Source organism: Triturus cristatus, chromosome 6 (genome assembly GCF_964204655.1).
Source record: "Triturus cristatus chromosome 6, aTriCri1.1, whole genome shotgun sequence".
Lineage (NCBI taxonomy): Eukaryota > Metazoa > Chordata > Amphibia > Caudata > Salamandridae > Triturus > Triturus cristatus.
The window spans coordinates 882,540,496-882,564,672 of NC_140589.1; the positions used below are offsets into that span (position 1 = coordinate 882,540,496).

General features: G+C 46.0%; 25 non-coding genes across 25 annotated transcripts; 13 read left to right on the forward strand and 12 right to left on the reverse strand.

Annotated features, from left to right (window-relative positions):
• Window positions 1–175: 175 nt before the first annotated feature.
• On the forward strand, window positions 176–282 carry LOC146818612 (U6 spliceosomal RNA). Its single transcript, XR_014963634.1, has one exon. It is a non-coding gene; the product is annotated as a U6 spliceosomal RNA (small nuclear RNA).
• Window positions 283–1,289: 1,007 nt separating this feature from the next.
• On the reverse strand, window positions 1,290–1,362 carry TRNAR-ACG (transfer RNA arginine (anticodon ACG)). Its single transcript has one exon. It is a non-coding gene; the product is annotated as a tRNA-Arg (tRNA).
• A 764-nt stretch (window positions 1,363–2,126) lies between these two features.
• LOC146818614 (U6 spliceosomal RNA) lies at window positions 2,127–2,233 on the forward strand. The gene has a single exon (XR_014963635.1). It is a non-coding gene; the product is annotated as a U6 spliceosomal RNA (small nuclear RNA).
• A 1,007-nt stretch (window positions 2,234–3,240) lies between these two features.
• TRNAR-ACG (transfer RNA arginine (anticodon ACG)) lies at window positions 3,241–3,313 on the reverse strand. The gene has a single exon. It is a non-coding gene; the product is annotated as a tRNA-Arg (tRNA).
• Window positions 3,314–4,087: 774 nt separating this feature from the next.
• LOC146818616 (U6 spliceosomal RNA) lies at window positions 4,088–4,194 on the forward strand. Its single transcript, XR_014963636.1, has one exon. It is a non-coding gene; the product is annotated as a U6 spliceosomal RNA (small nuclear RNA).
• Window positions 4,195–5,201: 1,007 nt separating this feature from the next.
• TRNAR-ACG (transfer RNA arginine (anticodon ACG)) lies at window positions 5,202–5,274 on the reverse strand. Its single transcript has one exon. It is a non-coding gene; the product is annotated as a tRNA-Arg (tRNA).
• Window positions 5,275–6,048: 774 nt separating this feature from the next.
• LOC146818618 (U6 spliceosomal RNA) lies at window positions 6,049–6,155 on the forward strand. The gene has a single exon (XR_014963637.1). It is a non-coding gene; the product is annotated as a U6 spliceosomal RNA (small nuclear RNA).
• Window positions 6,156–7,162: 1,007 nt separating this feature from the next.
• On the reverse strand, window positions 7,163–7,235 carry TRNAR-ACG (transfer RNA arginine (anticodon ACG)). Its single transcript has one exon. It is a non-coding gene; the product is annotated as a tRNA-Arg (tRNA).
• Window positions 7,236–7,999: 764 nt separating this feature from the next.
• Window positions 8,000–8,106, forward strand: LOC146818620 (U6 spliceosomal RNA). Its single transcript, XR_014963638.1, has one exon. It is a non-coding gene; the product is annotated as a U6 spliceosomal RNA (small nuclear RNA).
• Window positions 8,107–9,113: 1,007 nt separating this feature from the next.
• On the reverse strand, window positions 9,114–9,186 carry TRNAR-ACG (transfer RNA arginine (anticodon ACG)). The gene has a single exon. It is a non-coding gene; the product is annotated as a tRNA-Arg (tRNA).
• A 774-nt stretch (window positions 9,187–9,960) lies between these two features.
• LOC146818622 (U6 spliceosomal RNA) lies at window positions 9,961–10,067 on the forward strand. Its single transcript, XR_014963639.1, has one exon. It is a non-coding gene; the product is annotated as a U6 spliceosomal RNA (small nuclear RNA).
• A 1,007-nt stretch (window positions 10,068–11,074) lies between these two features.
• On the reverse strand, window positions 11,075–11,147 carry TRNAR-ACG (transfer RNA arginine (anticodon ACG)). The gene has a single exon. It is a non-coding gene; the product is annotated as a tRNA-Arg (tRNA).
• Window positions 11,148–11,911: 764 nt separating this feature from the next.
• On the forward strand, window positions 11,912–12,018 carry LOC146818624 (U6 spliceosomal RNA). The gene has a single exon (XR_014963640.1). It is a non-coding gene; the product is annotated as a U6 spliceosomal RNA (small nuclear RNA).
• Window positions 12,019–13,025: 1,007 nt separating this feature from the next.
• On the reverse strand, window positions 13,026–13,098 carry TRNAR-ACG (transfer RNA arginine (anticodon ACG)). Its single transcript has one exon. It is a non-coding gene; the product is annotated as a tRNA-Arg (tRNA).
• A 774-nt stretch (window positions 13,099–13,872) lies between these two features.
• On the forward strand, window positions 13,873–13,979 carry LOC146818626 (U6 spliceosomal RNA). The gene has a single exon (XR_014963641.1). It is a non-coding gene; the product is annotated as a U6 spliceosomal RNA (small nuclear RNA).
• Window positions 13,980–14,986: 1,007 nt separating this feature from the next.
• Window positions 14,987–15,059, reverse strand: TRNAR-ACG (transfer RNA arginine (anticodon ACG)). Its single transcript has one exon. It is a non-coding gene; the product is annotated as a tRNA-Arg (tRNA).
• Window positions 15,060–15,833: 774 nt separating this feature from the next.
• On the forward strand, window positions 15,834–15,940 carry LOC146818628 (U6 spliceosomal RNA). Its single transcript, XR_014963642.1, has one exon. It is a non-coding gene; the product is annotated as a U6 spliceosomal RNA (small nuclear RNA).
• A 1,007-nt stretch (window positions 15,941–16,947) lies between these two features.
• Window positions 16,948–17,020, reverse strand: TRNAR-ACG (transfer RNA arginine (anticodon ACG)). Its single transcript has one exon. It is a non-coding gene; the product is annotated as a tRNA-Arg (tRNA).
• A 764-nt stretch (window positions 17,021–17,784) lies between these two features.
• LOC146818630 (U6 spliceosomal RNA) lies at window positions 17,785–17,891 on the forward strand. The gene has a single exon (XR_014963643.1). It is a non-coding gene; the product is annotated as a U6 spliceosomal RNA (small nuclear RNA).
• A 1,007-nt stretch (window positions 17,892–18,898) lies between these two features.
• TRNAR-ACG (transfer RNA arginine (anticodon ACG)) lies at window positions 18,899–18,971 on the reverse strand. The gene has a single exon. It is a non-coding gene; the product is annotated as a tRNA-Arg (tRNA).
• Window positions 18,972–19,745: 774 nt separating this feature from the next.
• On the forward strand, window positions 19,746–19,852 carry LOC146818632 (U6 spliceosomal RNA). The gene has a single exon (XR_014963644.1). It is a non-coding gene; the product is annotated as a U6 spliceosomal RNA (small nuclear RNA).
• Window positions 19,853–20,859: 1,007 nt separating this feature from the next.
• Window positions 20,860–20,932, reverse strand: TRNAR-ACG (transfer RNA arginine (anticodon ACG)). Its single transcript has one exon. It is a non-coding gene; the product is annotated as a tRNA-Arg (tRNA).
• A 764-nt stretch (window positions 20,933–21,696) lies between these two features.
• LOC146818634 (U6 spliceosomal RNA) lies at window positions 21,697–21,803 on the forward strand. Its single transcript, XR_014963645.1, has one exon. It is a non-coding gene; the product is annotated as a U6 spliceosomal RNA (small nuclear RNA).
• A 1,007-nt stretch (window positions 21,804–22,810) lies between these two features.
• On the reverse strand, window positions 22,811–22,883 carry TRNAR-ACG (transfer RNA arginine (anticodon ACG)). The gene has a single exon. It is a non-coding gene; the product is annotated as a tRNA-Arg (tRNA).
• A 774-nt stretch (window positions 22,884–23,657) lies between these two features.
• On the forward strand, window positions 23,658–23,764 carry LOC146818636 (U6 spliceosomal RNA). Its single transcript, XR_014963646.1, has one exon. It is a non-coding gene; the product is annotated as a U6 spliceosomal RNA (small nuclear RNA).
• The last annotated feature ends 413 nt before the right edge of the window (window positions 23,765–24,177 follow it).

Sequence of the window (24,177 nt, forward strand, 5' to 3'; positions counted from 1 at the left end):
AGTCTTGGACCACAAATGCAGTGAAGAATAATGGATTGTTACTCTTCATGCATTTTTGCCCATTGGCTCAGATTTGAATGCTTACTGGCCATACGAGCATCTCTGCCAGGCCACCCTATGTCTAGAGACCGTAGATTTAGAGAGTTTATAAACATTGTAGGTTCATCAATGAAGTGTGCTCGCTTCGGCGGCACATATACTAAAATTGGAACGATACAGAGAAGATTAGCATGGCCCCTGCGCAAGGATGACACGCAAATTCGTGAAGCGTTCCATATTTTTACCAGCTTTCAGGAGAGAAATGTTCTATGTTTTCAAGACTAATTGAAATAATAAAGCAGGTTCCAGTGCTTTCCTCCTAATATCTATTTTTCAATTTGTCTCTCCTCAACATTTTTAATGTATTTACCTCGCAGTAATGAAGGTGCACTCTATGGCCAGCTGCATTTAGCAAGGAAGCCTGCAGGACTTCTGGGACTTTTCTTTCCCTTCTTCAGCCTCCCTGTCATTATTCTTCACAACCCCCAAATCTATACTGCTGCCAGCGATGCGTTGCTTTGTGGGAAGCAAGAGAAAGAGAAGGGGAGGGCCTATGCAAATGATGGCCTCAGGGCTGTCTGGGAGTCCCTTTTCAGCAGTACTGTTAAAATCCGCCTTGCAACCAGATTGGTCGGGTAAGCTGAAAAACACCAGGCATGATTGGGCACCAGGTCCTCTAGGCCCTTGGAGGACATATCGGCGCTGCATCCCTCAGTTTCTGAGGTCCAAGAAATGTTCACCCTCCACCCTAATAGAGAGGTCTTGGCCGATCGTGGCCGATCGGGGCAGAAGGGAGCAGGGCAAGATGCTCATGATCCTGCTCTAATAATGAACTGCCTTCCTCTCTCCTTACCTGTGGTTCTGCCTGGCTGCTTGGTTCCAGTTGTAGGCCTACATCCCACAGGCAATTTGCTTGTCCCTCTCACACATGTAAATGGGTCAGCACTCAAGTGCACACACCTGCCTGCACCCACAGACCCTCTCACACACACTTTTCTCAACAAGATTTTTTCCTAGTTTAGAGACTCAGAGACCCATGTTGAAATACAAAAGCAGCACACCACATGACGGCCTTCACATAGAATCCAGCAGCAAATGGGAAACTTTTAACTAGCCGTGGTCCTATTACTGCAGCCCTACCATGGAACGACTGCTGGATGAGTCCTGCTCGAGAATATTGAACCTACAACAAGTCTGAGGTAAATAAGAATTCCACAGGAATACCATAAAACAGGGACCTATGACCCTTTCGAGCCAGATAGGAGTCGAACCTACAATCTTCTGATCCGTAGTCAGACGCGTTATCCATTGCGCCACTGGCCCCATGTAGGATTACCCATACTTTTGTCCTTAAGAGGACCAGAAGTTGTGTGTGTGTGTGTTTTAAAACACCATTCCATCAACCTTTTTAGCCACGTTTACTGCTCACAACCAGAAGACACAAGTAAACCCACCTGACCTCCTGAAATTCTGTTCTGTCAGGTGTTCCTAACTTATACAAAGGACTTTAGGAGGACGAAGGACCTAAAAGTCAGGGGAAATGGTCCTAGGTCCAAGGAAATGTTTTAGATCAGCCTCAGTTTCTTAAATATTCTGCATTAACATCATCAGTTCCACGTCTGTGTGGAGCTGATCTTGAGGACTCCTTAATCAGCAGGCGGGTACAACAATAAAGTGTTTAATATTACAATACAGGCGAAAATTCAGACACCTTGTCATAGGCTCACCTTGTCCAGGGACCCAAGCATGCTGCCTTTCACCTCTCAGAGCCCTTCACCTAACCTACTGTGCAGCTGTCTCACCTTTAATATCACTGTTCCACAGGCAGCATGATGTCACAATGTTCCTTGTCAGTAGCCTGAACCATGAGCCTTTGCAACCCTGGCATAATCTACATACTTCCAATTGGTGAAGTCTTGGACCACAAATGCAGTGAAGAATAATGGATTGTTACTCTTCATGCATTTTTGCCCATTGGCTCAGATTTGAATGCTTACTGGCCATACGAGCATCTCTGCCAGGCCACCCTATGTCTAGAGACCGTAGATTTAGAGAGTTTATAAACATTGTAGGTTCATCAATGAAGTGTGCTCGCTTCGGCGGCACATATACTAAAATTGGAACGATACAGAGAAGATTAGCATGGCCCCTGCGCAAGGATGACACGCAAATTCGTGAAGCGTTCCATATTTTTACCAGCTTTCAGAAGAGAAATGTTCTATGTTTTCAAGACTAATTGAAATAATAAAGCAGGTTCCAGTGCTTTCCTCCTAATATCTATTTTTCAATTTGTCTCTCCTCAACATTTTTAATGTATTTACCTCGCAGTAATGAAGGTGCACTCTATGGCCAGCTGCATTTAGCAAGGAAGCCTGCAGGACTTCTGGGACTTTTCTTTCCCTTCTTCAGCCTCCCTGTCATTATTCTTCACAACCCCCAAATCTATACTGCTGCCAGCGATGCGTTGCTTTGTGGGAAGCGAGAGAAAGAGAAGGGGAGGGCCTATGCAAATGATGGCCTCAGGGCTGTCTGGGAGTCCCTTTTCAGCAGTACTGTTAAAATCCGCCTTGCAACCAGATTGGTCGGGTAAGCTGAAAAACACCAGGCATGATTGGGCACCAGGTCCTCTAGGCCCTTGGAGGACATATTGGCGCTGCATCCCTCAGTTTCTGAGGTCCAAGAAATGTTCACCCTCCACCCTAATAGAGAGGTCTTGGCCGATCGTGGCCGATCGGGGCAGAAGGGAGCAGGGCAAGATGCTCATGATCCTGCTCTAATAATGAACTGCCTTCCTCTCTCCTTACCTGTGGTTCTGCCTGGCTGCTTGGTTCCAGTTGTAGGCCTACATCCCACAGGCAATTTGCTTGTCCCTCTCACACATGTAAATGGGTCAGCACTCAAGTGCACACACCTGCCTGCACCCACAGACCCTCTCACACACACTTTTCTCAACAAGATTTTTTCCTAGTTTAGAGACTCAGAGACCCATGTTGAAATACAAAAGCAGCACACCACATGACGGCCTTCACATAGAATCCAGCAGCAAATGGGAAACTTTTAACTAGCCGTGGTCCTATTACTGCAGCCCTACCATGGAACGACTGCTGGATGAGTCCTGCTCGAGAATATTGAACCTACAACAAGTCTGAGGTAAATAAGAATTCCACAGGAATACCATAAAACAGGGACCTATGACCCTTTCGAGCCAGATAGGAGTCGAACCTACAATCTTCTGATCCGTAGTCAGACGCGTTATCCATTGCGCCACTGGCCCCATGTAGGATTACCCATACTTTTGTCCTTAAGAGGACCAGAAGTTGTGTGTGTGTGTGTGTGTGTGTGTTTTAAAACACCATTCCATCAACCTTTTTAGCCACGTTTACTGCTCACAACCAGAAGACACAAGTAAACCCACCTGACCTCCTGAAATTCTGTTCTGTCAGGTGTTCCTAACTTATACAAAGGACTTTAGGAGGACGAAGGACCTAAAAGTCAGGGGAAATGGTCCTAGGTCCAAGGAAATGTTTTAGATCAGCCTCAGTTTCTTAAATATTCTGCATTAACATCATCAGTTCCACGTCTGTGTGGAGCTGATCTTGAGGACTCCTTAATCAGCAGGCGGGTACAACAATAAAGTGTTTAATATTACAATACAGGCGAAAATTCAGACACCTTGTCATAGGCTCACCTTGTCCAGGGACCCAAGCATGCTGCCTTTCACCTCTCAGAGCCCTTCACCTAACCTACTGTGCAGCTGTCTCACCTTTAATATCACTGTTCCACAGGCAGCATGATGTCACAATGTTCCTTGTCAGTAGCCTGAACCATGAGCCTTTGCAACCCTGGCATAATCTACATACTTCCAATTGGTGAAGTCTTGGACCACAAATGCAGTGAAGAATAATGGATTGTTACTCTTCATGCATTTTTGCCCATTGGCTCAGATTTGAATGCTTACTGGCCATACGAGCATCTCTGCCAGGCCACCCTATGTCTAGAGACCGTAGATTTAGAGAGTTTATAAACATTGTAGGTTCATCAATGAAGTGTGCTCGCTTCGGCGGCACATATACTAAAATTGGAACGATACAGAGAAGATTAGCATGGCCCCTGCGCAAGGATGACACGCAAATTCGTGAAGCGTTCCATATTTTTACCAGCTTTCAGGAGAGAAATGTTCTATGTTTTCAAGACTAATTGAAATAATAAAGCAGGTTCCAGTGCTTTCCTCCTAATATCTATTTTTCAATTTGTCTCTCCTCAACATTTTTAATGTATTTACCTCGCAGTAATGAAGGTGCACTCTATGGCCAGCTGCATTTAGCAAGGAAGCCTGCAGGACTTCTGGGACTTTTCTTTCCCTTCTTCAGCCTCCCTGTCATTATTCTTCACAACCCCCAAATCTATACTGCTGCCAGCGATGCGTTGCTTTGTGGGAAGCGAGAGAAAGAGAAGGGGAGGGCCTATGCAAATGATGGCCTCAGGGCTGTCTGGGAGTCCCTTTTCAGCAGTACTGTTAAAATCCGCCTTGCAACCAGATTGGTCGGGTAAGCTGAAAAACACCAGGCATGATTGGGCACCAGGTCCTCTAGGCCCTTGGAGGACATATTGGCGCTGCATCCCTCAGTTTCTGAGGTCCAAGAAATGTTCACCCTCCACCCTAATAGAGAGGTCTTGGCCGATCGTGGCCGATCGGGGCAGAAGGGAGCAGGGCAAGATGCTCATGATCCTGCTCTAATAATGAACTGCCTTCCTCTCTCCTTACCTGTGGTTCTGCCTGGCTGCTTGGTTCCAGTTGTAGGCCTACATCCCACAGGCAATTTGCTTGTCCCTCTCACACATGTAAATGGGTCAGCACTCAAGTGCACACACCTGCCTGCACCCACAGACCCTCTCACACACACTTTTCTCAACAAGATTTTTTCCTAGTTTAGAGACTCAGAGACCCATGTTGAAATACAAAAGCAGCACACCACATGACGGCCTTCACATAGAATCCAGCAGCAAATGGGAAACTTTTAACTAGCCGTGGTCCTATTACTGCAGCCCTACCATGGAACGACTGCTGGATGAGTCCTGCTCGAGAATATTGAACCTACAACAAGTCTGAGGTAAATAAGAATTCCACAGGAATACCATAAAACAGGGACCTATGACCCTTTCGAGCCAGATAGGAGTCGAACCTACAATCTTCTGATCCGTAGTCAGACGCGTTATCCATTGCGCCACTGGCCCCATGTAGGATTACCCATACTTTTGTCCTTAAGAGGACCAGAAGTTGTGTGTGTGTGTGTGTGTGTGTGTTTTAAAACACCATTCCATCAACCTTTTTAGCCACGTTTACTGCTCACAACCAGAAGACACAAGTAAACCCACCTGACCTCCTGAAATTCTGTTCTGTCAGGTGTTCCTAACTTATACAAAGGACTTTAGGAGGACGAAGGACCTAAAAGTCAGGGGAAATGGTCCTAGGTCCAAGGAAATGTTTTAGATCAGCCTCAGTTTCTTAAATATTCTGCATTAACATCATCAGTTCCACGTCTGTGTGGAGCTGATCTTGAGGACTCCTTAATCAGCAGGCGGGTACAACAATAAAGTGTTTAATATTACAATACAGGCGAAAATTCAGACACCTTGTCATAGGCTCACCTTGTCCAGGGACCCAAGCATGCTGCCTTTCACCTCTCAGAGCCCTTCACCTAACCTACTGTGCAGCTGTCTCACCTTTAATATCACTGTTCCACAGGCAGCATGATGTCACAATGTTCCTTGTCAGTAGCCTGAACCATGAGCCTTTGCAACCCTGGCATAATCTACATACTTCCAATTGGTGAAGTCTTGGACCACAAATGCAGTGAAGAATAATGGATTGTTACTCTTCATGCATTTTTGCCCATTGGCTCAGATTTGAATGCTTACTGGCCATACGAGCATCTCTGCCAGGCCACCCTATGTCTAGAGACCGTAGATTTAGAGAGTTTATAAACATTGTAGGTTCATCAATGAAGTGTGCTCGCTTCGGCGGCACATATACTAAAATTGGAACGATACAGAGAAGATTAGCATGGCCCCTGCGCAAGGATGACACGCAAATTCGTGAAGCGTTCCATATTTTTACCAGCTTTCAGGAGAGAAATGTTCTATGTTTTCAAGACTAATTGAAATAATAAAGCAGGTTCCAGTGCTTTCCTCCTAATATCTATTTTTCAATTTGTCTCTCCTCAACATTTTTAATGTATTTACCTCGCAGTAATGAAGGTGCACTCTATGGCCAGCTGCATTTAGCAAGGAAGCCTGCAGGACTTCTGGGACTTTTCTTTCCCTTCTTCAGCCTCCCTGTCATTATTCTTCACAACCCCCAAATCTATACTGCTGCCAGCGATGCGTTGCTTTGTGGGAAGCAAGAGAAAGAGAAGGGGAGGGCCTATGCAAATGATGGCCTCAGGGCTGTCTGGGAGTCCCTTTTCAGCAGTACTGTTAAAATCCGCCTTGCAACCAGATTGGTCGGGTAAGCTGAAAAACACCAGGCATGATTGGGCACCAGGTCCTCTAGGCCCTTGGAGGACATATCGGCGCTGCATCCCTCAGTTTCTGAGGTCCAAGAAATGTTCACCCTCCACCCTAATAGAGAGGTCTTGGCCGATCGTGGCCGATCGGGGCAGAAGGGAGCAGGGCAAGATGCTCATGATCCTGCTCTAACAATGAACTGCCTTCCTCTCTCCTTACCTGTGGTTCTGCCTGGCTGCTTGGTTCCAGTTGTAGGCCTACATCCCACAGGCAATTTGCTTGTCCCTCTCACACATGTAAATGGGTCAGCACTCAAGTGCACACACCTGCCTGCACCCACAGACCCTCTCACACACACTTTTCTCAACAAGATTTTTTCCTAGTTTAGAGACTCAGAGACCCATGTTGAAATACAAAAGCAGCACACCACATGACGGCCTTCACATAGAATCCAGCAGCAAATGGGAAACTTTTAACTAGCCGTGGTCCTATTACTGCAGCCCTACCATGGAACGACTGCTGGATGAGTCCTGCTCGAGAATATTGAACCTACAACAAGTCTGAGGTAAATAAGAATTCCACAGGAATACCATAAAACAGGGACCTATGACCCTTTCGAGCCAGATAGGAGTCGAACCTACAATCTTCTGATCCGTAGTCAGACGCGTTATCCATTGCGCCACTGGCCCCATGTAGGATTACCCATACTTTTGTCCTTAAGAGGACCAGAAGTTGTGTGTGTGTGTGTTTTAAAACACCATTCCATCAACCTTTTTAGCCACGTTTACTGCTCACAACCAGAAGACACAAGTAAACCCACCTGACCTCCTGAAATTCTGTTCTGTCAGGTGTTCCTAACTTATACAAAGGACTTTAGGAGGACGAAGGACCTAAAAGTCAGGGGAAATGGTCCTAGGTCCAAGGAAATGTTTTAGATCAGCCTCAGTTTCTTAAATATTCTGCATTAACATCATCAGTTCCACGTCTGTGTGGAGCTGATCTTGAGGACTCCTTAATCAGCAGGCGGGTACAACAATAAAGTGTTTAATATTACAATACAGGCGAAAATTCAGACACCTTGTCATAGGCTCACCTTGTCCAGGGACCCAAGCATGCTGCCTTTCACCTCTCAGAGCCCTTCACCTAACCTACTGTGCAACTGTCTCACCTTTAATATCACTGTTCCACAGGCAGCATGATGTCACAATGTTCCTTGTCAGTAGCCTGAACCATGAGCCTTTGCAACCCTGGCATAATCTACATACTTCCAATTGGTGAAGTCTTGGACCACAAATGCAGTGAAGAATAATGGATTGTTACTCTTCATGCATTTTTGCCCATTGGCTCAGATTTGAATGCTTACTGGCCATACGAGCATCTCTGCCAGGCCACCCTATGTCTAGAGACCGTAGATTTAGAGAGTTTATAAACATTGTAGGTTCATCAATGAAGTGTGCTCGCTTCGGCGGCACATATACTAAAATTGGAACGATACAGAGAAGATTAGCATGGCCCCTGCGCAAGGATGACACGCAAATTCGTGAAGCGTTCCATATTTTTACCAGCTTTCAGAAGAGAAATGTTCTATGTTTTCAAGACTAATTGAAATAATAAAGCAGGTTCCAGTGCTTTCCTCCTAATATCTATTTTTCAATTTGTCTCTCCTCAACATTTTTAATGTATTTACCTCGCAGTAATGAAGGTGCACTCTATGGCCAGCTGCATTTAGCAAGGAAGCCTGCAGGACTTCTGGGACTTTTCTTTCCCTTCTTCAGCCTCCCTGTCATTATTCTTCACAACCCCCAAATCTATACTGCTGCCAGCGATGCGTTGCTTTGTGGGAAGCAAGAGAAAGAGAAGGGGAGGGCCTATGCAAATGATGGCCTCAGGGCTGTCTGGGAGTCCCTTTTCAGCAGTACTGTTAAAATCCGCCTTGCAACCAGATTGGTCGGGTAAGCTGAAAAACACCAGGCATGATTGGGCACCAGGTCCTCTAGGCCCTTGGAGGACATATTGGCGCTGCATCCCTCAGTTTCTGAGGTCCAAGAAATGTTCACCCTCCACCCTAATAGAGAGGTCTTGGCCGATCGTGGCCGATCGGGGCAGAAGGGAGCAGGGCAAGATGCTCATGATCCTGCTCTAATAATGAACTGCCTTCCTCTCTCCTTACCTGTGGTTCTGCCTGGCTGCTTGGTTCCAGTTGTAGGCCTACATCCCACAGGCAATTTGCTTGTCCCTCTCACACATGTAAATGGGTCAGCACTCAAGTGCACACACCTGCCTGCACCCACAGACCCTCTCACACACACTTTTCTCAACAAGATTTTTTCCTAGTTTAGAGACTCAGAGACCCATGTTGAAATACAAAAGCAGCACACCACATGACGGCCTTCACATAGAATCCAGCAGCAAATGGGAAACTTTTAACTAGCCGTGGTCCTATTACTGCAGCCCTACCATGGAACGACTGCTGGATGAGTCCTGCTCGAGAATATTGAACCTACAACAAGTCTGAGGTAAATAAGAATTCCACAGGAATACCATAAAACAGGGACCTATGACCCTTTCGAGCCAGATAGGAGTCGAACCTACAATCTTCTGATCCGTAGTCAGACGCGTTATCCATTGCGCCACTGGCCCCATGTAGGATTACCCATACTTTTGTCCTTAAGAGGACCAGAAGTTGTGTGTGTGTGTGTGTGTGTGTGTTTTAAAACACCATTCCATCAACCTTTTTAGCCACGTTTACTGCTCACAACCAGAAGACACAAGTAAACCCACCTGACCTCCTGAAATTCTGTTCTGTCAGGTGTTCCTAACTTATACAAAGGACTTTAGGAGGACGAAGGACCTAAAAGTCAGGGGAAATGGTCCTAGGTCCAAGGAAATGTTTTAGATCAGCCTCAGTTTCTTAAATATTCTGCATTAACATCATCAGTTCCACGTCTGTGTGGAGCTGATCTTGAGGACTCCTTAATCAGCAGGCGGGTACAACAATAAAGTGTTTAATATTACAATACAGGCGAAAATTCAGACACCTTGTCATAGGCTCACCTTGTCCAGGGACCCAAGCATGCTGCCTTTCACCTCTCAGAGCCCTTCACCTAACCTACTGTGCAGCTGTCTCACCTTTAATATCACTGTTCCACAGGCAGCATGATGTCACAATGTTCCTTGTCAGTAGCCTGAACCATGAGCCTTTGCAACCCTGGCATAATCTACATACTTCCAATTGGTGAAGTCTTGGACCACAAATGCAGTGAAGAATAATGGATTGTTACTCTTCATGCATTTTTGCCCATTGGCTCAGATTTGAATGCTTACTGGCCATACGAGCATCTCTGCCAGGCCACCCTATGTCTAGAGACCGTAGATTTAGAGAGTTTATAAACATTGTAGGTTCATCAATGAAGTGTGCTCGCTTCGGCGGCACATATACTAAAATTGGAACGATACAGAGAAGATTAGCATGGCCCCTGCGCAAGGATGACACGCAAATTCGTGAAGCGTTCCATATTTTTACCAGCTTTCAGGAGAGAAATGTTCTATGTTTTCAAGACTAATTGAAATAATAAAGCAGGTTCCAGTGCTTTCCTCCTAATATCTATTTTTCAATTTGTCTCTCCTCAACATTTTTAATGTATTTACCTCGCAGTAATGAAGGTGCACTCTATGGCCAGCTGCATTTAGCAAGGAAGCCTGCAGGACTTCTGGGACTTTTCTTTCCCTTCTTCAGCCTCCCTGTCATTATTCTTCACAACCCCCAAATCTATACTGCTGCCAGCGATGCGTTGCTTTGTGGGAAGCAAGAGAAAGAGAAGGGGAGGGCCTATGCAAATGATGGCCTCAGGGCTGTCTGGGAGTCCCTTTTCAGCAGTACTGTTAAAATCCGCCTTGCAACCAGATTGGTCGGGTAAGCTGAAAAACACCAGGCATGATTGGGCACCAGGTCCTCTAGGCCCTTGGAGGACATATCGGCGCTGCATCCCTCAGTTTCTGAGGTCCAAGAAATGTTCACCCTCCACCCTAATAGAGAGGTCTTGGCCGATCGTGGCCGATCGGGGCAGAAGGGAGCAGGGCAAGATGCTCATGATCCTGCTCTAATAATGAACTGCCTTCCTCTCTCCTTACCTGTGGTTCTGCCTGGCTGCTTGGTTCCAGTTGTAGGCCTACATCCCACAGGCAATTTGCTTGTCCCTCTCACACATGTAAATGGGTCAGCACTCAAGTGCACACACCTGCCTGCACCCACAGACCCTCTCACACACACTTTTCTCAACAAGATTTTTTCCTAGTTTAGAGACTCAGAGACCCATGTTGAAATACAAAAGCAGCACACCACATGACGGCCTTCACATAGAATCCAGCAGCAAATGGGAAACTTTTAACTAGCCGTGGTCCTATTACTGCAGCCCTACCATGGAACGACTGCTGGATGAGTCCTGCTCGAGAATATTGAACCTACAACAAGTCTGAGGTAAATAAGAATTCCACAGGAATACCATAAAACAGGGACCTATGACCCTTTCGAGCCAGATAGGAGTCGAACCTACAATCTTCTGATCCGTAGTCAGACGCGTTATCCATTGCGCCACTGGCCCCATGTAGGATTACCCATACTTTTGTCCTTAAGAGGACCAGAAGTTGTGTGTGTGTGTGTTTTAAAACACCATTCCATCAACCTTTTTAGCCACGTTTACTGCTCACAACCAGAAGACACAAGTAAACCCACCTGACCTCCTGAAATTCTGTTCTGTCAGGTGTTCCTAACTTATACAAAGGACTTTAGGAGGACGAAGGACCTAAAAGTCAGGGGAAATGGTCCTAGGTCCAAGGAAATGTTTTAGATCAGCCTCAGTTTCTTAAATATTCTGCATTAACATCATCAGTTCCACGTCTGTGTGGAGCTGATCTTGAGGACTCCTTAATCAGCAGGCGGGTACAACAATAAAGTGTTTAATATTACAATACAGGCGAAAATTCAGACACCTTGTCATAGGCTCACCTTGTCCAGGGACCCAAGCATGCTGCCTTTCACCTCTCAGAGCCCTTCACCTAACCTACTGTGCAGCTGTCTCACCTTTAATATCACTGTTCCACAGGCAGCATGATGTCACAATGTTCCTTGTCAGTAGCCTGAACCATGAGCCTTTGCAACCCTGGCATAATCTACATACTTCCAATTGGTGAAGTCTTGGACCACAAATGCAGTGAAGAATAATGGATTGTTACTCTTCATGCATTTTTGCCCATTGGCTCAGATTTGAATGCTTACTGGCCATACGAGCATCTCTGCCAGGCCACCCTATGTCTAGAGACCGTAGATTTAGAGAGTTTATAAACATTGTAGGTTCATCAATGAAGTGTGCTCGCTTCGGCGGCACATATACTAAAATTGGAACGATACAGAGAAGATTAGCATGGCCCCTGCGCAAGGATGACACGCAAATTCGTGAAGCGTTCCATATTTTTACCAGCTTTCAGAAGAGAAATGTTCTATGTTTTCAAGACTAATTGAAATAATAAAGCAGGTTCCAGTGCTTTCCTCCTAATATCTATTTTTCAATTTGTCTCTCCTCAACATTTTTAATGTATTTACCTCGCAGTAATGAAGGTGCACTCTATGGCCAGCTGCATTTAGCAAGGAAGCCTGCAGGACTTCTGGGACTTTTCTTTCCCTTCTTCAGCCTCCCTGTCATTATTCTTCACAACCCCCAAATCTATACTGCTGCCAGCGATGCGTTGCTTTGTGGGAAGCGAGAGAAAGAGAAGGGGAGGGCCTATGCAAATGATGGCCTCAGGGCTGTCTGGGAGTCCCTTTTCAGCAGTACTGTTAAAATCCGCCTTGCAACCAGATTGGTCGGGTAAGCTGAAAAACACCAGGCATGATTGGGCACCAGGTCCTCTAGGCCCTTGGAGGACATATTGGCGCTGCATCCCTCAGTTTCTGAGGTCCAAGAAATGTTCACCCTCCACCCTAATAGAGAGGTCTTGGCCGATCGTGGCCGATCGGGGCAGAAGGGAGCAGGGCAAGATGCTCATGATCCTGCTCTAATAATGAACTGCCTTCCTCTCTCCTTACCTGTGGTTCTGCCTGGCTGCTTGGTTCCAGTTGTAGGCCTACATCCCACAGGCAATTTGCTTGTCCCTCTCACACATGTAAATGGGTCAGCACTCAAGTGCACACACCTGCCTGCACCCACAGACCCTCTCACACACACTTTTCTCAACAAGATTTTTTCCTAGTTTAGAGACTCAGAGACCCATGTTGAAATACAAAAGCAGCACACCACATGACGGCCTTCACATAGAATCCAGCAGCAAATGGGAAACTTTTAACTAGCCGTGGTCCTATTACTGCAGCCCTACCATGGAACGACTGCTGGATGAGTCCTGCTCGAGAATATTGAACCTACAACAAGTCTGAGGTAAATAAGAATTCCACAGGAATACCATAAAACAGGGACCTATGACCCTTTCGAGCCAGATAGGAGTCGAACCTACAATCTTCTGATCCGTAGTCAGACGCGTTATCCATTGCGCCACTGGCCCCATGTAGGATTACCCATACTTTTGTCCTTAAGAGGACCAGAAGTTGTGTGTGTGTGTGTGTGTGTGTGTTTTAAAACACCATTCCATCAACCTTTTTAGCCACGTTTACTGCTCACAACCAGAAGACACAAGTAAACCCACCTGACCTCCTGAAATTCTGTTCTGTCAGGTGTTCCTAACTTATACAAAGGACTTTAGGAGGACGAAGGACCTAAAAGTCAGGGGAAATGGTCCTAGGTCCAAGGAAATGTTTTAGATCAGCCTCAGTTTCTTAAATATTCTGCATTAACATCATCAGTTCCACGTCTGTGTGGAGCTGATCTTGAGGACTCCTTAATCAGCAGGCGGGTACAACAATAAAGTGTTTAATATTACAATACAGGCGAAAATTCAGACACCTTGTCATAGGCTCACCTTGTCCAGGGACCCAAGCATGCTGCCTTTCACCTCTCAGAGCCCTTCACCTAACCTACTGTGCAGCTGTCTCACCTTTAATATCACTGTTCCACAGGCAGCATGATGTCACAATGTTCCTTGTCAGTAGCCTGAACCATGAGCCTTTGCAACCCTGGCATAATCTACATACTTCCAATTGGTGAAGTCTTGGACCACAAATGCAGTGAAGAATAATGGATTGTTACTCTTCATGCATTTTTGCCCATTGGCTCAGATTTGAATGCTTACTGGCCATACGAGCATCTCTGCCAGGCCACCCTATGTCTAGAGACCGTAGATTTAGAGAGTTTATAAACATTGTAGGTTCATCAATGAAGTGTGCTCGCTTCGGCGGCACATATACTAAAATTGGAACGATACAGAGAAGATTAGCATGGCCCCTGCGCAAGGATGACACGCAAATTCGTGAAGCGTTCCATATTTTTACCAGCTTTCAGGAGAGAAATGTTCTATGTTTTCAAGACTAATTGAAATAATAAAGCAGGTTCCAGTGCTTTCCTCCTAATATCTATTTTTCAATTTGTCTCTCCTCAACATTTTTAATGTATTTACCTCGCAGTAATGAAGGTGCACTCTATGGCCAGCTGCATTTAGCAAGGAAGCCTGCAGGACTTCTGGGACTTTTCTTTCCCTTCTTCAGCCTCCCTGTCATTATTCTTCACAACCCCCAAATCTATACTGCTGCCAGCGATGCGTTGCTTTGTGGGAAGCGAGAGAAAGAGAAGGGGAGGGCCTATGCAAATGATGGCCTCAGGGCTGTCTGGGAGTCCCTTTTCAGCAGTACTGTTAAAATCCGCCTTGCAACCAGATTGGTCGGGTAAGCTGAAAAACACCAGGCATGATTGGGCACCAGGTCCTCTAGGCCCTTGGAGGACATATTGGCGCTGCATCCCTCAGTTTCTGAGGTCCAAGAAATGTTCACCCTCCACCCTAATAGAGAGGTCTTGGCCGATCGTGGCCGATCGGGGCAGAAGGGAGCAGGGCAAGATGCTCATGATCCTGCTCTAATAATGAACTGCCTTCCTCTCTCCTTACCTGTGGTTCTGCCTGGCTGCTTGGTTCCAGTTGTAGGCCTACATCCCACAGGCAATTTGCTTGTCCCTCTCACACATGTAAATGGGTCAGCACTCAAGTGCACACACCTGCCTGCACCCACAGACCCTCTCACACACACTTTTCTCAACAAGATTTTTTCCTAGTTTAGAGACTCAGAGACCCATGTTGAAATACAAAAGCAGCACACCACATGACGGCCTTCACATAGAATCCAGCAGCAAATGGGAAACTTTTAACTAGCCGTGGTCCTATTACTGCAGCCCTACCATGGAACGACTGCTGGATGAGTCCTGCTCGAGAATATTGAACCTACAACAAGTCTGAGGTAAATAAGAATTCCACAGGAATACCATAAAACAGGGACCTATGACCCTTTCGAGCCAGATAGGAGTCGAACCTACAATCTTCTGATCCGTAGTCAGACGCGTTATCCATTGCGCCACTGGCCCCATGTAGGATTACCCATACTTTTGTCCTTAAGAGGACCAGAAGTTGTGTGTGTGTGTGTGTGTGTGTGTTTTAAAACACCATTCCATCAACCTTTTTAGCCACGTTTACTGCTCACAACCAGAAGACACAAGTAAACCCACCTGACCTCCTGAAATTCTGTTCTGTCAGGTGTTCCTAACTTATACAAAGGACTTTAGGAGGACGAAGGACCTAAAAGTCAGGGGAAATGGTCCTAGGTCCAAGGAAATGTTTTAGATCAGCCTCAGTTTCTTAAATATTCTGCATTAACATCATCAGTTCCACGTCTGTGTGGAGCTGATCTTGAGGACTCCTTAATCAGCAGGCGGGTACAACAATAAAGTGTTTAATATTACAATACAGGCGAAAATTCAGACACCTTGTCATAGGCTCACCTTGTCCAGGGACCCAAGCATGCTGCCTTTCACCTCTCAGAGCCCTTCACCTAACCTACTGTGCAGCTGTCTCACCTTTAATATCACTGTTCCACAGGCAGCATGATGTCACAATGTTCCTTGTCAGTAGCCTGAACCATGAGCCTTTGCAACCCTGGCATAATCTACATACTTCCAATTGGTGAAGTCTTGGACCACAAATGCAGTGAAGAATAATGGATTGTTACTCTTCATGCATTTTTGCCCATTGGCTCAGATTTGAATGCTTACTGGCCATACGAGCATCTCTGCCAGGCCACCCTATGTCTAGAGACCGTAGATTTAGAGAGTTTATAAACATTGTAGGTTCATCAATGAAGTGTGCTCGCTTCGGCGGCACATATACTAAAATTGGAACGATACAGAGAAGATTAGCATGGCCCCTGCGCAAGGATGACACGCAAATTCGTGAAGCGTTCCATATTTTTACCAGCTTTCAGGAGAGAAATGTTCTATGTTTTCAAGACTAATTGAAATAATAAAGCAGGTTCCAGTGCTTTCCTCCTAATATCTATTTTTCAATTTGTCTCTCCTCAACATTTTTAATGTATTTACCTCGCAGTAATGAAGGTGCACTCTATGGCCAGCTGCATTTAGCAAGGAAGCCTGCAGGACTTCTGGGACTTTTCTTTCCCTTCTTCAGCCTCCCTGTCATTATTCTTCACAACCCCCAAATCTATACTGCTGCCAGCGATGCGTTGCTTTGTGGGAAGCAAGAGAAAGAGAAGGGGAGGGCCTATGCAAATGATGGCCTCAGGGCTGTCTGGGAGTCCCTTTTCAGCAGTACTGTTAAAATCCGCCTTGCAACCAGATTGGTCGGGTAAGCTGAAAAACACCAGGCATGATTGGGCACCAGGTCCTCTAGGCCCTTGGAGGACATATCGGCGCTGCATCCCTCAGTTTCTGAGGTCCAAGAAATGTTCACCCTCCACCCTAATAGAGAGGTCTTGGCCGATCGTGGCCGATCGGGGCAGAAGGGAGCAGGGCAAGATGCTCATGATCCTGCTCTAACAATGAACTGCCTTCCTCTCTCCTTACCTGTGGTTCTGCCTGGCTGCTTGGTTCCAGTTGTAGGCCTACATCCCACAGGCAATTTGCTTGTCCCTCTCACACATGTAAATGGGTCAGCACTCAAGTGCACACACCTGCCTGCACCCACAGACCCTCTCACACACACTTTTCTCAACAAGATTTTTTCCTAGTTTAGAGACTCAGAGACCCATGTTGAAATACAAAAGCAGCACACCACATGACGGCCTTCACATAGAATCCAGCAGCAAATGGGAAACTTTTAACTAGCCGTGGTCCTATTACTGCAGCCCTACCATGGAACGACTGCTGGATGAGTCCTGCTCGAGAATATTGAACCTACAACAAGTCTGAGGTAAATAAGAATTCCACAGGAATACCATAAAACAGGGACCTATGACCCTTTCGAGCCAGATAGGAGTCGAACCTACAATCTTCTGATCCGTAGTCAGACGCGTTATCCATTGCGCCACTGGCCCCATGTAGGATTACCCATACTTTTGTCCTTAAGAGGACCAGAAGTTGTGTGTGTGTGTGTTTTAAAACACCATTCCATCAACCTTTTTAGCCACGTTTACTGCTCACAACCAGAAGACACAAGTAAACCCACCTGACCTCCTGAAATTCTGTTCTGTCAGGTGTTCCTAACTTATACAAAGGACTTTAGGAGGACGAAGGACCTAAAAGTCAGGGGAAATGGTCCTAGGTCCAAGGAAATGTTTTAGATCAGCCTCAGTTTCTTAAATATTCTGCATTAACATCATCAGTTCCACGTCTGTGTGGAGCTGATCTTGAGGACTCCTTAATCAGCAGGCGGGTACAACAATAAAGTGTTTAATATTACAATACAGGCGAAAATTCAGACACCTTGTCATAGGCTCACCTTGTCCAGGGACCCAAGCATGCTGCCTTTCACCTCTCAGAGCCCTTCACCTAACCTACTGTGCAACTGTCTCACCTTTAATATCACTGTTCCACAGGCAGCATGATGTCACAATGTTCCTTGTCAGTAGCCTGAACCATGAGCCTTTGCAACCCTGGCATAATCTACATACTTCCAATTGGTGAAGTCTTGGACCACAAATGCAGTGAAGAATAATGGATTGTTACTCTTCATGCATTTTTGCCCATTGGCTCAGATTTGAATGCTTACTGGCCATACGAGCATCTCTGCCAGGCCACCCTATGTCTAGAGACCGTAGATTTAGAGAGTTTATAAACATTGTAGGTTCATCAATGAAGTGTGCTCGCTTCGGCGGCACATATACTAAAATTGGAACGATACAGAGAAGATTAGCATGGCCCCTGCGCAAGGATGACACGCAAATTCGTGAAGCGTTCCATATTTTTACCAGCTTTCAGAAGAGAAATGTTCTATGTTTTCAAGACTAATTGAAATAATAAAGCAGGTTCCAGTGCTTTCCTCCTAATATCTATTTTTCAATTTGTCTCTCCTCAACATTTTTAATGTATTTACCTCGCAGTAATGAAGGTGCACTCTATGGCCAGCTGCATTTAGCAAGGAAGCCTGCAGGACTTCTGGGACTTTTCTTTCCCTTCTTCAGCCTCCCTGTCATTATTCTTCACAACCCCCAAATCTATACTGCTGCCAGCGATGCGTTGCTTTGTGGGAAGCAAGAGAAAGAGAAGGGGAGGGCCTATGCAAATGATGGCCTCAGGGCTGTCTGGGAGTCCCTTTTCAGCAGTACTGTTAAAATCCGCCTTGCAACCAGATTGGTCGGGTAAGCTGAAAAACACCAGGCATGATTGGGCACCAGGTCCTCTAGGCCCTTGGAGGACATATTGGCGCTGCATCCCTCAGTTTCTGAGGTCCAAGAAATGTTCACCCTCCACCCTAATAGAGCGGTCTTGGCCGATCGTGGCCGATCGGGGCAGAAGGGAGCAGGGCAAGATGCTCATGATCCTGCTCTAATAATGAACTGCCTTCCTCTCTCCTTACCTGTGGTTCTGCCTGGCTGCTTGGTTCCAGTTGTAGGCCTACATCCCACAGGCAATTTGCTTGTCCCTCTCACACATGTAAATGGGTCAGCACTCAAGTGCACACACCTGCCTGCACCCACAGACCCTCTCACACACACTTTTCTCAACAAGATTTTTTCCTAGTTTAGAGACTCAGAGACCCATGTTGAAATACAAAAGCAGCACACCACATGACGGCCTTCACATAGAATCCAGCAGCAAATGGGAAACTTTTAACTAGCCGTGGTCCTATTACTGCAGCCCTACCATGGAACGACTGCTGGATGAGTCCTGCTCGAGAATATTGAACCTACAACAAGTCTGAGGTAAATAAGAATTCCACAGGAATACCATAAAACAGGGACCTATGACCCTTTCGAGCCAGATAGGAGTCGAACCTACAATCTTCTGATCCGTAGTCAGACGCGTTATCCATTGCGCCACTGGCCCCATGTAGGATTACCCATACTTTTGTCCTTAAGAGGACCAGAAGTTGTGTGTGTGTGTGTGTGTGTGTGTTTTAAAACACCATTCCATCAACCTTTTTAGCCACGTTTACTGCTCACAACCAGAAGACACAAGTAAACCCACCTGACCTCCTGAAATTCTGTTCTGTCAGGTGTTCCTAACTTATACAAAGGACTTTAGGAGGACGAAGGACCTAAAAGTCAGGGGAAATGGTCCTAGGTCCAAGGAAATGTTTTAGATCAGCCTCAGTTTCTTAAATATTCTGCATTAACATCATCAGTTCCACGTCTGTGTGGAGCTGATCTTGAGGACTCCTTAATCAGCAGGCGGGTACAACAATAAAGTGTTTAATATTACAATACAGGCGAAAATTCAGACACCTTGTCATAGGCTCACCTTGTCCAGGGACCCAAGCATGCTGCCTTTCACCTCTCAGAGCCCTTCACCTAACCTACTGTGCAGCTGTCTCACCTTTAATATCACTGTTCCACAGGCAGCATGATGTCACAATGTTCCTTGTCAGTAGCCTGAACCATGAGCCTTTGCAACCCTGGCATAATCTACATACTTCCAATTGGTGAAGTCTTGGACCACAAATGCAGTGAAGAATAATGGATTGTTACTCTTCATGCATTTTTGCCCATTGGCTCAGATTTGAATGCTTACTGGCCATACGAGCATCTCTGCCAGGCCACCCTATGTCTAGAGACCGTAGATTTAGAGAGTTTATAAACATTGTAGGTTCATCAATGAAGTGTGCTCGCTTCGGCGGCACATATACTAAAATTGGAACGATACAGAGAAGATTAGCATGGCCCCTGCGCAAGGATGACACGCAAATTCGTGAAGCGTTCCATATTTTTACCAGCTTTCAGGAGAGAAATGTTCTATGTTTTCAAGACTAATTGAAATAATAAAGCAGGTTCCAGTGCTTTCCTCCTAATATCTATTTTTCAATTTGTCTCTCCTCAACATTTTTAATGTATTTACCTCGCAGTAATGAAGGTGCACTCTATGGCCAGCTGCATTTAGCAAGGAAGCCTGCAGGACTTCTGGGACTTTTCTTTCCCTTCTTCAGCCTCCCTGTCATTATTCTTCACAACCCCCAAATCTATACTGCTGCCAGCGATGCGTTGCTTTGTGGGAAGCAAGAGAAAGAGAAGGGGAGGGCCTATGCAAATGATGGCCTCAGGGCTGTCTGGGAGTCCCTTTTCAGCAGTACTGTTAAAATCCGCCTTGCAACCAGATTGGTCGGGTAAGCTGAAAAACACCAGGCATGATTGGGCACCAGGTCCTCTAGGCCCTTGGAGGACATATCGGCGCTGCATCCCTCAGTTTCTGAGGTCCAAGAAATGTTCACCCTCCACCCTAATAGAGAGGTCTTGGCCGATCGTGGCCGATCGGGGCAGAAGGGAGCAGGGCAAGATGCTCATGATCCTGCTCTAATAATGAACTGCCTTCCTCTCTCCTTACCTGTGGTTCTGCCTGGCTGCTTGGTTCCAGTTGTAGGCCTACATCCCACAGGCAATTTGCTTGTCCCTCTCACACATGTAAATGGGTCAGCACTCAAGTGCACACACCTGCCTGCACCCACAGACCCTCTCACACACACTTTTCTCAACAAGATTTTTTCCTAGTTTAGAGACTCAGAGACCCATGTTGAAATACAAAAGCAGCACACCACATGACGGCCTTCACATAGAATCCAGCAGCAAATGGGAAACTTTTAACTAGCCGTGGTCCTATTACTGCAGCCCTACCATGGAACGACTGCTGGATGAGTCCTGCTCGAGAATATTGAACCTACAACAAGTCTGAGGTAAATAAGAATTCCACAGGAATACCATAAAACAGGGACCTATGACCCTTTCGAGCCAGATAGGAGTCGAACCTACAATCTTCTGATCCGTAGTCAGACGCGTTATCCATTGCGCCACTGGCCCCATGTAGGATTACCCATACTTTTGTCCTTAAGAGGACCAGAAGTTGTGTGTGTGTGTGTTTTAAAACACCATTCCATCAACCTTTTTAGCCACGTTTACTGCTCACAACCAGAAGACACAAGTAAACCCACCTGACCTCCTGAAATTCTGTTCTGTCAGGTGTTCCTAACTTATACAAAGGACTTTAGGAGGACGAAGGACCTAAAAGTCAGGGGAAATGGTCCTAGGTCCAAGGAAATGTTTTAGATCAGCCTCAGTTTCTTAAATATTCTGCATTAACATCATCAGTTCCACGTCTGTGTGGAGCTGATCTTGAGGACTCCTTAATCAGCAGGCGGGTACAACAATAAAGTGTTTAATATTACAATACAGGCGAAAATTCAGACACCTTGTCATAGGCTCACCTTGTCCAGGGACCCAAGCATGCTGCCTTTCACCTCTCAGAGCCCTTCACCTAACCTACTGTGCAGCTGTCTCACCTTTAATATCACTGTTCCACAGGCAGCATGATGTCACAATGTTCCTTGTCAGTAGCCTGAACCATGAGCCTTTGCAACCCTGGCATAATCTACATACTTCCAATTGGTGAAGTCTTGGACCACAAATGCAGTGAAGAATAATGGATTGTTACTCTTCATGCATTTTTGCCCATTGGCTCAGATTTGAATGCTTACTGGCCATACGAGCATCTCTGCCAGGCCACCCTATGTCTAGAGACCGTAGATTTAGAGAGTTTATAAACATTGTAGGTTCATCAATGAAGTGTGCTCGCTTCGGCGGCACATATACTAAAATTGGAACGATACAGAGAAGATTAGCATGGCCCCTGCGCAAGGATGACACGCAAATTCGTGAAGCGTTCCATATTTTTACCAGCTTTCAGAAGAGAAATGTTCTATGTTTTCAAGACTAATTGAAATAATAAAGCAGGTTCCAGTGCTTTCCTCCTAATATCTATTTTTCAATTTGTCTCTCCTCAACATTTTTAATGTATTTACCTCGCAGTAATGAAGGTGCACTCTATGGCCAGCTGCATTTAGCAAGGAAGCCTGCAGGACTTCTGGGACTTTTCTTTCCCTTCTTCAGCCTCCCTGTCATTATTCTTCACAACCCCCAAATCTATACTGCTGCCAGCGATGCGTTGCTTTGTGGGAAGCGAGAGAAAGAGAAGGGGAGGGCCTATGCAAATGATGGCCTCAGGGCTGTCTGGGAGTCCCTTTTCAGCAGTACTGTTAAAATCCGCCTTGCAACCAGATTGGTCGGGTAAGCTGAAAAACACCAGGCATGATTGGGCACCAGGTCCTCTAGGCCCTTGGAGGACATATTGGCGCTGCATCCCTCAGTTTCTGAGGTCCAAGAAATGTTCACCCTCCACCCTAATAGAGAGGTCTTGGCCGATCGTGGCCGATCGGGGCAGAAGGGAGCAGGGCAAGATGCTCATGATCCTGCTCTAATAATGAACTGCCTTCCTCTCTCCTTACCTGTGGTTCTGCCTGGCTGCTTGGTTCCAGTTGTAGGCCTACATCCCACAGGCAATTTGCTTGTCCCTCTCACACATGTAAATGGGTCAGCACTCAAGTGCACACACCTGCCTGCACCCACAGACCCTCTCACACACACTTTTCTCAACAAGATTTTTTCCTAGTTTAGAGACTCAGAGACCCATGTTGAAATACAAAAGCAGCACACCACATGACGGCCTTCACATAGAATCCAGCAGCAAATGGGAAACTTTTAACTAGCCGTGGTCCTATTACTGCAGCCCTACCATGGAACGACTGCTGGATGAGTCCTGCTCGAGAATATTGAACCTACAACAAGTCTGAGGTAAATAAGAATTCCACAGGAATACCATAAAACAGGGACCTATGACCCTTTCGAGCCAGATAGGAGTCGAACCTACAATCTTCTGATCCGTAGTCAGACGCGTTATCCATTGCGCCACTGGCCCCATGTAGGATTACCCATACTTTTGTCCTTAAGAGGACCAGAAGTTGTGTGTGTGTGTGTGTGTGTGTGTTTTAAAACACCATTCCATCAACCTTTTTAGCCACGTTTACTGCTCACAACCAGAAGACACAAGTAAACCCACCTGACCTCCTGAAATTCTGTTCTGTCAGGTGTTCCTAACTTATACAAAGGACTTTAGGAGGACGAAGGACCTAAAAGTCAGGGGAAATGGTCCTAGGTCCAAGGAAATGTTTTAGATCAGCCTCAGTTTCTTAAATATTCTGCATTAACATCATCAGTTCCACGTCTGTGTGGAGCTGATCTTGAGGACTCCTTAATCAGCAGGCGGGTACAACAATAAAGTGTTTAATATTACAATACAGGCGAAAATTCAGACACCTTGTCATAGGCTCACCTTGTCCAGGGACCCAAGCATGCTGCCTTTCACCTCTCAGAGCCCTTCACCTAACCTACTGTGCAGCTGTCTCACCTTTAATATCACTGTTCCACAGGCAGCATGATGTCACAATGTTCCTTGTCAGTAGCCTGAACCATGAGCCTTTGCAACCCTGGCATAATCTACATACTTCCAATTGGTGAAGTCTTGGACCACAAATGCAGTGAAGAATAATGGATTGTTACTCTTCATGCATTTTTGCCCATTGGCTCAGATTTGAATGCTTACTGGCCATACGAGCATCTCTGCCAGGCCACCCTATGTCTAGAGACCGTAGATTTAGAGAGTTTATAAACATTGTAGGTTCATCAATGAAGTGTGCTCGCTTCGGCGGCACATATACTAAAATTGGAACGATACAGAGAAGATTAGCATGGCCCCTGCGCAAGGATGACACGCAAATTCGTGAAGCGTTCCATATTTTTACCAGCTTTCAGGAGAGAAATGTTCTATGTTTTCAAGACTAATTGAAATAATAAAGCAGGTTCCAGTGCTTTCCTCCTAATATCTATTTTTCAATTTGTCTCTCCTCAACATTTTTAATGTATTTACCTCGCAGTAATGAAGGTGCACTCTATGGCCAGCTGCATTTAGCAAGGAAGCCTGCAGGACTTCTGGGACTTTTCTTTCCCTTCTTCAGCCTCCCTGTCATTATTCTTCACAACCCCCAAATCTATACTGCTGCCAGCGATGCGTTGCTTTGTGGGAAGCAAGAGAAAGAGAAGGGGAGGGCCTATGCAAATGATGGCCTCAGGGCTGTCTGGGAGTCCCTTTTCAGCAGTACTGTTAAAATCCGCCTTGCAACCAGATTGGTCGGGTAAGCTGAAAAACACCAGGC